Source organism: Oncorhynchus masou, chromosome 8 (assembly GCF_036934945.1).
Source record: "Oncorhynchus masou masou isolate Uvic2021 chromosome 8, UVic_Omas_1.1, whole genome shotgun sequence".
Classification (NCBI taxonomy): domain Eukaryota; kingdom Metazoa; phylum Chordata; class Actinopteri; order Salmoniformes; family Salmonidae; genus Oncorhynchus; species Oncorhynchus masou.
In genome coordinates this window covers 17098348-17111030 of record NC_088219.1, presented here as the reverse complement: position 1 = coordinate 17111030, position 12683 = coordinate 17098348, and the positions used below count along the sequence as shown (strand labels likewise).

Genomic DNA, 12683 nt, shown 5'->3' with positions numbered 1-12683 from the left:
AGCTGTGATGCACGCTGAACATATGAACATGGAACAAGAATAGCCTAATGTGCTTTTGGTGCCTGTATACTTTGCATTTAGAAACATAAAACACTAATGTTTTTTCCCATTAAATGTTATTTGAGTAAAAAACCTAGGATAGTCTCTTCTCAGTGAAGGCTTTTTTTTTGTCTGCCCAATGCAACCGCGAAGTAGTCAAGACTGTTGATAAAGGGTTTGGCTCTTAGTCACCAAAGCTTTATTAAAATATCAAGTTTGAGAGGAGTAAAAACAGGAGCTGACTGTTCTATTTGCGCATTGTAGGAAGGCCCACATTATTTCAGTCATGCAGGTCCCGTTTTGGAGGTGTGTAAAAACTCCTCCATGATGTAGGCAATGGGTCCATGCCCATCATGAAACAATAGATGAGAACCTCAGTGAATACCGGTGACCCTAATAACCTGTAAAAACTCCTCCATGATGTTCCATGCCCATCATGAAACAAGTCATGCCCATCATGAAACAATATGTGAATACCGGTGACCCTAATAACCTGTAAAAACTCCTCCATGATGTAGACAATGGGTCCATGCCCATCATGAAACAATAGATTCAGTGAATACCGGTGTGTAAAAACTCCTCCATGATGTAGGCAATGGGTCCATGCCCATCATGAAACAATAGATGAGAACCTCAGTGAATACCGGTGACCCTAATAACCTGTAAAATGGGTCCATGCCCATCATGAAACAATAGATGAGAACCTCAGTGAATACCGGTGACCCTAATAACCTGTAAAAACTCCTCCATGATGTCCATGTCCATGCCCATCATGAAACAATAGATGAGAACCTCAGTGAATGGGTGACCCTAATAACCTGTAAAAACTCCTCCATGATGTAGACAATGGGTCCATGCCCATCATGAAACAATAGATGAGAACCTCAGTGAATACCGGTGACCCTAATAACCTGTAAAAACTCCTCCATGATGTAGACAATGGGTCCATGCCCATCATGAAACAATAGATGAGAACCTCAGTGAATACCGGTGACCCTAATAACCTGTAAAAATGTCTTGTTTTCTGTTTCATATGTTAAAAACCCAAGCCCTGCCTTAAGCCTACTATAATGAAGGCTGGTTCAACAGCAATGACTGTCTTTTTATCCTTATTCATGATATCATTACATTTTACATACATTTATTGTTGTTGTTTTCAAAAAGCTGATTGCTTGCTTAAAGGTAAAATATTATTACAACCAATCTGACTAGAATGATTCACCTCCCTGGTTTTACGGTGACAACGTCCGTGGCACGCTTTCAATGCAATGCGATGTGTGAACGCGATCTGATCTGTATAATGGTTATGAAAATGCTCAGAAACCCTAGCCCTATTGGGGAGCAGTATAACGGTGGTTGGACATTCTCCCTTTATCTTGAAATTGGATCTTTGTCCAACTACTGTGAAAAGTTTGGATGTGCGTAAACCCCTCCATAGTCTGTGTTGATTTAATATTTTATGGCCATGGGGAGAACTTATGGTGCCTGTAAGTGTGGCATTTCCTATTTAAAACAAGTTGCTGTTTCGTTTTGGTCAGAATTTGGTTAGAATTATTTGTTCTCTTTTTAGGCTTGATCAATAATTCATTTAATCTTGCTTATTGACCATTTTTGGCATGTCCATGCTCAGCCATAATGCAATTTGCAGTAGGCTAGCCCCTATAAACAGTGTGAAAACTATTAAAGCCATGCAATTATTTAGAACAATTTGGACTGCAAATGGTTAACGTATTGAGCAAAGATAAACTAAATAACAAAATGTAGACCTATGTAAGCCATTTAACAGATTATAACAGACTAGCAGTACATAAAAGACTGTAAATACACAGCTTGACGTAACCACATTTTTCGCCATGGAGCTCGTTCTGATTGGCCAGTGAAGGGCCAAGCCTCGACACATCCACAAAGTGTTTATTCATCCAAACCCAGCCTTTTCGCGCCAACGGCAGGCAGCAAGTGCGATGATAACTGTGACCGTGTCAATAGCAAAAATATTTATAACACACTACTGAACCTACAACACTACCTACTGCACATAGATTGCCCACTGTTTCAGGTTTATTAAAATAGAGCCCAAAGTGTTCTAAGACCATTGCAACATTACTATCCTAAGTAGACGGGCGAATGGAGGTCTGTCTGTATGTAATATCACATTTCTGGTGGCCAGCTGACAAGGGGGTTGGTCTTCTGGAGCTTTTGTTAGGAGTTGGCTGAGGTGATGTAAGATAAGCCCCATGCGTTGGGTTACACACACCAACCAACCCCCATCCTGACCTCTCCTGAGGTAGTACAGCACACACAGTCAACACAAACAGCAGTGACTGGCTGGACAAGCAGCCAGGCCACAACTAACCTGTTGGCTAGCTGGGACAAGCCTTTGTATGTTTATGAATAGACTACCGCAAGCTAATATACTGTACACACAGCTCTTATTCTGATCTCATCTCTTATTTCACTCATATTAAGAGACAGAAACTATGACTTTTAAAAATCCACCTTTCCAGTAATAAGTCTAACTGTTGCCGCTTGTTATAGACCCCCCCTCAGCCCCCGACTGTGTCCTGGACACCATATGTGAATTAATTGCCCCTCATTTATTTTCAGTGTTCGTACTGTTGGGTGACCTAAACTGGGATATACTTAACACCCCGACGTCATACAATCTAAACTAGATACCCTCAATCTCACACAAATGATCAAGGAACCTACCAGGTACAACCCTAAATCCGTAAACACGGGCACCCTAATAGATATCATCCTGACCAACCTGTCCTCTAAATACACCTCTGCTGTCTTCAACCAGGATCTCAGTGATCACTGCCTCATTGCCTGCGTCCGTAATGGGTCCGCGGTCAAACGACCACCCCTCATCACTGTCAAGCGCTCCCTAAAACACTTCAGCGAGCAGGCCTTTCTAATTGACCTGGCTAGGGTATCCTGGAAGGATCTTGATCTCATTCCATCAGTAGAGGATGCCTGGTTATTCTTTAAAAGTGCTTTCCTCACCATCTTAAATAAGCATGCCCAATTTAAAAAAAACTGTAGAACTAAGAACAGATATAGCCCTTGGTTCACTGCAGACTTGACTGCCCTTGACTAGCACAAAAACATCCTGTGGCGTACTGCATTAGCATCGAATAGCCCTCGCGATATATATCTTCTCAGGGAAGTTAGGAACCAAGGTAGTTAGGAAAACAAAGGCTAGCTCTGCATCCTGTAGCACAAAAAGTTCTGGGACACTGTAAAGTCCATGGAGAATAAGAGCACCACCTCCCAGCTACCCACTGCACTGAGGCTAGGAAACACTGTCACCACTGATAAATCTACAATAATTGAGAATTTCAAAATGCATTTTTCTACGGCTGGCCATGCTTTCCACCTGGCAACCCCATACCCTGGTCAACAGCACTGCACCCCCCACAGCAACTTGCCCAAGTCTCCCCCACATCTCCTTCACCCAAATCCAGATTGCTGATGTTCTGAAAGAGCTGCAAAATCTGGACCCTTACAAATCAGCTGGGCTAGACAATCTGGACCCTCTCTTTCTAAAATTATTCGCAGCAATTGTTGCAACCCCTATTAGTAGCCTGTTCTACCTCTCTTACATATCGTCTGAGATCCTCAAAGATTGGAAAGCTGCCGCCATCATCCCCCTCTTCAAAGGGGGAGACACTCTAGACCCAAACTGTTACAGACCAATATCTATCCTACACTGCCTTTCTAAAGTCTTCAAAAGCAAAGTTAACAAACAGATCACTGACCATTTCGAATCCCACCATACCTTCTCCGCTATGCAATCTGGTTTCAGAGCTGGTCATGGGTGCACCTCAGCCACGCTCAAGGTCCTAAACAATATCATAACCGCCATCGATAAAAGACAGTCCTGTGCAGCAGTCTTCATCGACCTGGCCAAGGCTTCTGACTCTGTCAATCGCCGCATACTTATGGGCAAACTCAACAGCCTTGGATTCTCAAATGACTGCCTCGCCTAGTTCACCAACTACTTCTCAGATGGAGTTCAGTGTGTCAAATAGGAGGGCCTGTTGTCCGGACCTCTGGCAGTCTCTATGGGGGTGCCATAGGGTTAAATTCTCAGGACGACACTCTTCTCTGTATACATCAATGATGTCGCTCTTGCTGCTGGTGATTCTCTGATCAAACTCTACGCAGACGACACCATTCTGCATACTTCTGGCCCTTCTTTGGACACTGTTAACAAGCCTCCAGACGAGCTTGTTAACATCCCCATATTGTTATTTTTTTCTCTCATTTGCACCCCAGTATCTTTACTTATACATCATCTTCTGCAGATCTATCACTCCAGTGTTAATGCTAGGCTAGCGGTTTGAGCGTTGGACGAGTAACCGGAAGGTTGCAAGTTCAAATCCCCGAGCTGACAAGGTACAAATCTGTCGTTCTGCCCCTTGAACAGGCAGTTAACCCACTGTTCCTAGGCCATCATTGAAAATAAGAATTTGTTCTTAACTAACTTGCCAAGTTAAATAAAGGTAAAATTGTAATTATTACGACACTACGGCCTATTTATTGCCTTACCTCCCTAATCTTACTAGATTTGCACACACTGTATATAGATTTCTCTATTGTGTTATTGACTGTACATTTGTTTATTCCCTGTATAACTCTTGTGTTGTTTGTCTCGCACTGCTTTGCTTCATCTTGGCAAGATCGCAGTTGTAAATGAGAACTTGTTCTCAACTGGCCTACCTGGTTAAATAAAGGTGAAATATATATTTTTAAATAACTGACCACTAGTTTGTATATGTTCTATGTGATGGTTGCAGCGAGGGGCTACTGAAATGGCTGTGACATATGAGGAGCAAACAGTATGTGGTTAATGTGGACAGTCAGGCCTGAAGGTGTGAGGTGTCAATGAGGGTGAGACCCATGGAACTGCATGCTGGAAGTGTTGTGAAAAGCCAGTCTCCTTTCTTTTGCCCCCAGGAGTTTAACCACAGGTGTCCTGCAACCTCCTTATCCAATCCCAGGTGTTGCAACCGGAGCCAGAGAGTGGACCTTTCTATTCAGCTGCAACAGTGGGTCTTGATAGTCTGTTGTCAGGAGATGTTATGTTTATTTGGGTGGAGATTGTTACTGCTGCTCAGTGAGTACTGAGCTGGGTTTGAGCACGAAGCATTGACAGTCAGTGGACTCCTCTCCTCTACTGTCTTCTCTCCTCTACTCTACTGTCCTCTCCTTTCCTCTACTCTACTATCCTCTCCTCTACTGTCTTCTGTCTTCTCTCCTCTCCTCTACTGCCCTCTTCTCTACTCTACTGTTCTCTCCTTTCCTCTACTATCTTCTCTCCTCTCCTCTCCTCTACTGTCCTCTCCTCTCCTCTACTGTCCTCTCCTCTCCTCTACTGCCCTCTCCTCTACTGCCCTCTCCTCTCCTCTACTGCCCTCTCCTCTACTCTATTGCCCTCTCCTCTACTCTACTGCCCTCTCCTCTACTCTACTGCCCTCTCCCTCTCCTCTCCTCTACTGCCCTCTCCTCTACTGCCCTCTCCTCTACTGCCCTCTCCTCTACTGCCCTCTCCTCTACTGTCCTCTTCTCTACTGTCCTCTTCTCTACTGTCCTCTCCTCTCTACTGCCCTCTCCTCTCCTGTCCTCTCTCCTCTCCTCTACTGTCCTCTCCTACCTTATCTCCTTTACTGCTCTCTTTTCTCCTCCACTGTCCTCTCTCCTCTCCTCTACTGTCCACTTCTCTCCTATCCTATCCTCTGTTGTCCTCTCCTCTACTCTACTGTCCTCTCCTCTACTCTACTGTCCTCTCAACTCTCCTCTGCTGTCCTCTCTCCTCTCCCCTACTGTCCTCTCTCCTCTCCTCTACTGTCCTCTCTCCTCTCCTCTACTGTCCTCTCTCCTCTCCTCTACTGTATTTCTGCTCTACTGTTGTCTCCTTTCTACTGTCCTCTCCTCTCTAATCTACTGTCCTCTTCTCCTCTACTGCACTCTCTCCTCTCCTGTCCTCTCTTCTCTCCTCTGCTGTCCTCTCTCCTCCACGGTCCTCTCCTCTACTGTCCTCTATTCTCCTCCACTCTCATCTCATCTACTGTCCTCTCTTCTCTACTGTCCTCTCCTCTACTGTCCTCTCTCCTCCACTGTCCTCTCTCGTCTCCTCTATCATCATCTCTCCTCTCCTATACTGTCCTCTCTCTCAATCTGTTCTCTCGCCTCTTCTGTCGTCTCCTCTCCTCTAATGTCTTCTCTCCTCTCCTCTCTCTTATCCCCTACAGTCCTCTCTTATCCCCTACAGTCCTCTCTTATCCCCTACAGTCCTCTCTTATCTCCTACAGTCCTCTCTTATCTCCTACAGTCCTCTCTTATCTCCTACAGTCCTCTCTTATCCCCTACAGTCCTCTCTTATCCCCTACAGTCCTCTCTTATCCCCTACAGTCCTCTCTTATCCCCTACAGTCCTCTCTTATCCCCTACAGTCCTCTCCTCTCCTCAGTCCTCAGTCTGGCCATCCATCCATTTCCTTATCAAGCCCCCCTCTACACGGCCTCCCTCCTGTGGGGATAAGCCTCAGCAGCACCCCTCTCAGTTCTACCCATCAATTATGACACCCCCACCTCACACTCACTGTCACACACACGCACACACCCTCATCACTGTTTGGATGAGGAAAGTGGTGGTCTTGATTATCCAGATCTACACCAGTCCAACAGAAAATGATTAGCCATGGCTTCAGGACGAGGGTGGAATATAAAGCACTGACTTACTAGCTAGAGCCTGTGGGTCTTAACAGGCAACTATAATCAGTCAGAACATAGGGTACAAATCCATGAATATATTGCCTACAGGTATTGTATGGTAATCAAGGGTTCAGCGTAGCTCATTTTTCATACTCACAGCCCTTTAACCTTGAGTTCTTTTCAATAATGCCCATTATAGTCAGGCAGGTGGGAGTAAAACCCTAATCTCATACGTCTATGTGGATGAGCAGAGAGAGAGCTGGTGCATCCATAGGTAATGCATGTGTCCTATAAGGCCCAGTGTTCCAGACTGCCAACACAGTGAACGATGTGACAGAGCCAACTTCTGATCTTGGATCAGACACTGTGACTCCAGACAGACAAGAAACACACATCTTCTCTGAAGGACTATTACACACATCATCTCTTCCTGTCTTTCCTCCCTCTGCTACATGTCAAAAACACTGTCTGTCTATCACCCAGCAACAACCTGAGGACCATCATGATATAACAGGTCTTCAATTCCACTAGACTAGATAATACTGTCAATAAACTGCTGTTATAATCACAATGTTTTTATGGCTCTACATTGACAGATTAAAATAAAATAGAAAGTAATTAGAATGGGGAGCTGGATCTATGTTTATATGCAATGAGAGGCCTTGCACCTTTCACACACACACACACAGGATCCTCTCAATAGCTAAAGTGGTTCCTAATTTTATGGGCCATGCTGATAGAAAATTTCAACAATGAGGAAATGTAAGGTCTATAGAGGCTGTTTTAGTTCTGTGTCATCGTTGTGAGTGAAGAGTTGAGAGAGATGGAGCAGGTGTTGGGCTAGATGGGTGGATATTAATAGATATAACACTCCTGATGTCTGTATCAACACCACAGCTCAACACACACACCACATCCCACACACACAGGGAACAGCACCTTCCCCCACTCTATCACTCCTCCTCCATTCCCACATCCTCCTCTTCCCAGCTCCGCCATCACCCAGACACCGTCCCAGCATTCTTCTCCTACAGGGAACAGGTTTCCCAGAAGGCTGTGCTTCACACAAACATGGGGATGACTGTGCTACTAGGAAGAGGTGGAATCTCTCACTCGTCCTCTCAGCCCTACTCTATCCTGCTCTGACGCCAGCGTGTAAATGAACAGTAGCCCAGTGTGATGGATAGAATGATTGGATGACTGACCGACCCAATACCCCTCCCTCAGTGAGGCTGAGGCAGGATAACTCAGCTCCCACAGAAGCAGCCCCCACCCACACTCCCTCCCCGCCCCCATCCCCATCTCAGTCAGGTGACCAGACGCTGTATATCCCCAGCTGGCAGGACGGCCATGAAAGCGCTCCACACATCCATATTTAAACCAGGAGACAGACCGAGCCACTGCTCTCTGTGTCTGAATGTGGAGAGAGAAACAACATCTATCATTTCTTTAAAAACCTCACTAAATAAAGTGGGTCCAGAGGCAGCATCCCATTGATAACAAAGGGCTGTCCCTGTGCACATAATAACCATACATCACTCCCCATCTATCCCCAGCATCTACACCCCAGATCCATCACTCCCAATCCATCCCCAGCATCTACACCCCAGATCCATCACTCCCAATCCATCCCCAGCATCTACACCCCAGATCCATCACTCCCCATCCATCCCCAGCATCTACACCCCAGATCCATCACTCCCCATCCATCCCCAGCATCTACACCCCAGATCCATCACTCCCCATCCATCCCCAGCATCTACACCCCAGATCCATCACTCTCCATCCATCCCCAGCATCTACACCCCAGATCCATCACTCCCCATCCATCCCCAGCATCTACACCCCAGATCCATCCATCCCCAGCATCTACACCCCAGATCCATCACTCCCAATCCATCCCCAGCATCTACACCCCAGATCCATCCATCCCCAGCATCTACACCCCAGATCCATCCGCCATCCGTCTCACACCTCACCACCCAAAATAGCATTGCCTCTTTTTGTTACTGTGTTACCACTGCAGCTGCTGCTCTGCTACAGGGCTGGCTCGCGCCCACACGCACATACACATACCCACACGGCCCTGACAAACGCCAATGATTCAGACTCTCACATCAACAAAGATGCTTTTTGTGAAACACAGGGGGTCCATAAAATCCAGGGAAGGATGGAGGGGACGGGGGTTGATAACATTGAGCTGGCCAGTAACGACATTTAAAACCAATCCACTGATGCAGGCATCCAATCTCTCTCTCTCTCTCTCCCTCTCACAGTGATAGGTAGATCAACACAGCTGCCGCCCCCCCCTTCCTTCTCTCCAGCAGGGCAGAATGCAGGGAGGAAGAGAAAGAAGGCTACAAAGCACCCCCCACAGAACCCCCCTCCCTCTGCCATCCACATCCTCTATTTCAAACACAGACAAGGGATTACCTGAAATATGTCTTGACATTCTCTTGTTCGGTGTGTCGACTTTGGAACCAGTGTTCTGGTATGTTCATCCTCAAATATACAGTCCTATTGACAGTTTACGTGCAGGACTGCCATTCTCTTGTCAGACCGGTTCCTGACCCCAAACTCAGTCTTGTTTGGCAGGCTGGATTCTTCACTGGCTGCTTACTGTTTCCTAGCCCATGATGTCATCCGCCCTGCTCAGCCCATTGGCTGGGAGGGTACATGTTAATGAAGGCAGCAGCTCTGGGGGAGGAGGCAGAGAAGGAGAGAGGCAGACAGAGTTGTTCTTTTGTTTGACAGACCAAACCAGCTCAGCGACAGAGAGGAGGAAGGTTGGATTATATTTCCAGATCTTTTTTTCTAACACTCTCATGACTGAATGGCTCAAATATTTTCCTCTTTCTTATTTTGCTAGTTTTTACTTTAATCTGTCTATTCCACTTAAAATGTTAAAATGCTATCAAGGCGTAACAGAAACATAATATGCAGTTACAGTACCTACATACACCTACCTTTCTCATGACACTAATTAGACCTTCATTGATTAATACTCAGTTGGTAATAGTTCCACAATATCAGGTTGCATTTCAAATGGTCTCAATATCATGCTGCATAAATGTGTTGACTGTTTGTTTTACAGTTCCTGGACCCTGCCAGTCTTGTGGTGGAATATAACCATAGTGGACTGTAGTTGTCCCCTAGACAGAGGTGCATATGCAGGATCTTAATTTGATCACCCTTTTGCAGGAGAACTTTCTTGCAATGCAGGAAATGTAAAATGTGTAGTGTATTTAAGGTTGAAAAAGGCTTCTGTAGTTTGTAATTTCCACTTAGATATTTCAGACTTGATTTTCCCTTACAAAAAATCTATAAACCCCTTTAAAAATGTCCATATTTATAATCAATAATAATTCACATTTAAAGTCGCTGCAGGATTATTTTCCTACTGTAGCAAACTGGTTCAAATTAAGATCCTACATCTATAGGTACAACTAGAATTTAAGGAAACACCAACAAAGTGTCTTAATAGGGCATTGGGCCACCACCAGAACAGCTTCAATGTGTCTTCGCATAGATTCTACAAGTGTCTGGAACTCTACTGGAGGGATGCAACATCATTCTTCAATGAGAAATTCCCTCATTTGGTGTTTTGTTGATGGTGGTGGAAGCTTAACTAGACTCTGATGGATGGATGCCATTTAGCAAAATCACATTAGTGGAAACCAACACTGTTCTCAGGGCAGGCGTGGTTGTAGCTAGATATTTTTGAGTCGCGTTAGGGATCATTTTGGCATTTTAGCTAACCCTAACCCTAAAATGTTTCCTAACCTTAACCTATGTCTCCTAACCTGCCACGTTAATTCTCTTAACCTGCTGCGTAAGTTCTCCTAAAATGCTACGAAAAGTCACGTCTGCTAGTCAAAAACCATCAGACCTGCCCTGGGAGCAGTGTGAGTATCCTTGGATGTGACACAGTTGCTATTTATCCCTCTCTGGCTTCCTGGAGGGGCGGTGACGACAAACCACAGACTCACTTAATTTGCCCTAATTTTCCTATGATGTCATCTTTTTCCCCTTGCTCACCTGTGATTGGCTGGCTGTCTCAGCATCTGCTCAGATCTCAAGGCTAGTTTTCCTGCCTGAGGTGGAGACCCATCTGAGGCATTCTGAATGTTGATTACTCGTTGGAGAATATGAACCTGTTCTTTGACAGTGTTCACTCAAATGTTCACAGGACAGAGCCATGGAGGGGCACCTCTCCACCTTCTGATCCTTACGGAAACCCCCACTAGTGGGACATAATAGAACCTATTTAGAGGATCGCCTTATCATTTATACTCATTATTGTGGACGTGAAGGAGAAATGATGATTTTGTCAAAATATTTTAATATCAGAATCCCAGAAATGTTGAGATGTCTCATAAGAATGAAGAATAATGATTCTAGAAAACAAAAACACTGCATGGTAAAATAGGCTGAGGTTTATATTTGACTTCACAATATGATGTCACATATAGGATGCAGCGGGATAGATCCATACCTATATCCACGACTTACCAAAAGGGGCTCTAAATATATTGAGAAGAGCATTTATTTTCAACGTCTGCTTCGTTTCTAAGGCCTTGGTGATTGATTTTTGTAGATAATTAAGGCAAATAGCTGAGAGCTTTCTATGGATAATGAACCCATTCATCCTACTAACACTGAGATACACAAACACATGCAAAACACTGGTGACATCATTTGCAACTCTTATATCCTGGTTATGTTATTGCCTAATACTAAACTAGCTGACTAGGTTCTGTTTTACAATGAGCTGTTTAGAAAGACTAAAGAGAGAGCTGATGAATCCTGAGAGAATCTGAGGATACCAGAACCCATGTTTGATTTATATTTGACAGTACCATGCAGTCATTTATTTTAGTGCACTGGGGCAGAGAGATGAAGGGGGTTTCGTCTGTCCCCCTACTGTCTCAATGAAGGCTATTTTAAACTAAAAGCAGTCAAGAAGAAGAAAAACCTATCAAACTAAACTGAAACTTAATTTACATATACTAACAGCAGGAAATAAAACAATCTTGCTCTCAACTACCAGGCATTGTACATGTTTTGTTGATACTTACTGTATACTGTGGGGACAAAGGTTATTAATGAAAATCGTACAGCCACTGTGAATTATAATAATAACACAGACAACATAACTCCTAGAGAAACTGCGAGAGACAGCAAAAATACTTTCATTACTGTATATGCAGGACAAGCCCCACTCAGTTGATTGTGCCTGAAACCAAAGTAATTATACTCTCATTGATCCAATTAGTAAGCTCTCATCACTCTCTCTCCTCATAGTCACCTCCTATAGCTAGATGTAACCAAACCCAGCACTGAGCCTGTGGTAATGAAATACAAACAGACAGCCAGGACAGACAGGACAGACAGACAGGAAGACAGGACAGACAGTACTGTGATGCATTACAATGATTTTGACCAAAGTGAGATGTGGTTAACTGACTTACAGTCTGAGAGAGGGTATGTCTATGGGGGAAACATTAGCAGCACATTGCATGAGGAGTTGGGTACCTTTGAGAGATGACTGGTGATGAAACAGTTACCAGCTTGATTCCATACTAGGAAGACAAAGGTAATGTATACTTCAGCTGACAGCATGGAAGCAAACAGAGTTTTCCATGATGAAAAAAAGTTTCAAATTTGAAGTTTTAATGTCACATGCACAGTGAAGTACAGTGAAATGCCTTTCTTGTCAGCTCTAAACCCAACAATGCAGTAATCAATGTCAATGTAGTATTAAAAATAACAATGTAGAAGAAAAACAATACGAAATAAAAAAGAACAGGAAACAGTAATAAGCTATATACAGAGACAGTTCCAGGGTCAGTAACGATATACAGGGCCAGTTCCAGGGTCAGTAAGCTATATACAGAGACAGTTCCAGGGTCAGTAACTATATACA

The 12683-nt window shown here is 44.3% G+C and overlaps 1 protein-coding gene across 2 annotated transcripts in view; it reads right to left on the bottom strand.

Moving 5' to 3' along the window:
* LOC135544251 (serine/threonine-protein kinase PAK 3-like) overlaps window positions 1-9372 on the bottom strand; it is a 75679-nt gene extending 66307 nt beyond the window's left edge. For both annotated transcript variants that reach the window (XM_064971716.1, XM_064971717.1), the window contains exon 1: window positions 9191-9372. The gene's annotated coding sequence lies outside the window, so the exon portion shown is untranslated. The remainder of the gene's footprint in view (window positions 1-9190) is intronic.
* Window positions 9373-12683: the final 3311 nt, after the last annotated feature.